Raw genomic sequence first — 2,246 nt, forward strand, 5'->3', positions numbered from 1 at the left:
AGGCGAAGTGGGTGCTCAGAAGACCCCGTACAGACCACTAGTATCCATCTCAGCAGTCTCGGCTTGGTATCCTTCTTGGAGTATATATGCCTAAGCGCAGCATGGTCTGTGTAGACTACAACTTTTGATCCTACCAAGTAACTTCTGAATTTCTCGAACGCAAAGACTACAGCCAAGAGCTCTTTCTCTGTTGTCGCATACCTCCCTTGTGTCTCATCAAGGGTTCTGCTCGCATAATAGATGACATGCAGTTTCTTCTCTATTCGCTGCCCCAACACAGCCCCTACTGCATAATCTGAGGCATCACACATTATCTCAAAAGGATGATCCCAATCTGGAGCTTGGACTATTGGTGTTGAGACTAACGCTTCCTTGATCTTGTTGAAAGCTTCCAGACAGCTCTCATCAACAACAAACTCGACCTCCTTGCACAGCAGTCTTGTAAGGGGTCTTGCAATTTTTGAGAAGTCCTTGATGAATCTTCTGTAAAACCCAGCATGCCCAAGGAAACTCCTTATATCCTTGACTGACTTGGGAGGCTGCAACTGCACCATGACCTCAATCTTTGCCTTATCAACCTCAATCCCTTTCTCTGATACCTTGTGTCCCAACACTATCCCTTCGTTCACCATGAAGTGACACTTCTCCCAGTTGAGCACCAGGCTTGTCTCCTCACATCTTGCTAATACCCTGCAGAGATTTAACAAACATGAGGAGAAGGAGGAGCCATACACGGAAAAATCATCCATGAACACCTCCACCATCTCCTCTATCAAATCCGAGAATATAGAGGTCATACACCTCTGAAATGTTGCAGGTGCATTACACAAACCAAAAGGCATGCGTCTGTAGGCAAATGTGCCATATGGACAAGTGAACGTAGTCTTTTCCTGATCATTTGGGTGGATAGGGATTTGGAAAAATCCGCTATACCCATCAAGGAAACAGTAGTAGGGATGATTGGCTAATCGTTCTAACATTTGATCAATGAAAGGAAGCGGGAAATGATCTTTCCTAGATGCAGCATTCAGTTTTCTGTAATCAATGCACATCCTATGGCCAGTGATAGTCCTAGTGGGGATCAATTCATCTTTTTCATTTTTATCACTGTAATTCCCCCTTTCTTAGGTACGCAATGTACTGGGGATACCCAAGTACTATCAGAGATAGGATAGATAACCCCAGCATTCAACAGTTTAAGAATTTCTTTTTTCACAACTTCCTTAAGGTTAGGATTCAATCTCCTTTGAGGTTCAATACTAGAGTATGATTCATTTTCCAGATTAATCCTATGCATGCAGAGACTAGGTGAGATCCCCTTGATATCATCTAAGGAATAACCTATGGCCCTTCTATATTTTCTAAGCTCAGTGACTAGCAACTCTAATTCCTCATTACTCAAGCTAGCATTCACAATGACAAGATAAGTAGAGTTGGATCCAAGGAATACATACCTCAGTCCTGAGGGTAGCGGTTTGAGCTCAACCTTGGGAGCTTTTAACTCTGACCAGTCATAATCAGCCGCATTGACAGGGTCAACAGCATGGTGAGTCATCGGGCTGCCACTGACTTCCTCCTCTACTGTGCATACCTCCTTGACAGACTTATCCAATTCCTCAAAACGTTCTGAATCATCAGTTGCCTTGTAGGTATCCAGTAACGTTTCGTAGACCTTTGTCTCAGCATGAAGAAATCCATCTGATCCACTCTTTGTCAAGGCTGTCTTGAGATGATCCTCCTCAGCAAGTTCTTCTAAAAGTTCATCAGCTAGCTGATCCATCTCCTCTATCCAGAACACCTTGCCATTGATTGTTGGTTTCTTCATAGACTCCTTGATGTCAAATGTCATCTTGAAGTCTTCTCCCAAGCATAAGTCTATCTTCCCCTTCTTAACATCAATGATAGCTCCAGCAGTGGCTATGAATGGTCTTCCAAGAATCAGGGGATCCTTAGGCTCTTCATCCATTTCCAAAACAACAAAATCTGTAGGGACCTCAACAACACCAATCCTTATTGGTAAGTCTTCCAAGAGTCCATGCGGGAGCCTCACTGATCTGTCAGCTAGAATGAGAGATATGTTGCATGCCTTGTATCTTGTGAATCCTAAACGCTTAGCCACAGACAACGGCATCAGACTCACAGAAGCTCCAAGATCACATAGGCATCTGTTGAAAGATAGGGGTCCTAGTGAGCAGGGTAGAGTGAAGGATCCAGGATCCTTAAGCTTCAGGGAAGTGATCTTCTTC

Source organism: Capsella rubella, unplaced genomic scaffold (genome assembly GCF_000375325.1).
Source record: "Capsella rubella cultivar Monte Gargano unplaced genomic scaffold, Caprub1_0 scaffold_11, whole genome shotgun sequence".
Lineage (NCBI taxonomy): Eukaryota > Viridiplantae > Streptophyta > Magnoliopsida > Brassicales > Brassicaceae > Capsella > Capsella rubella.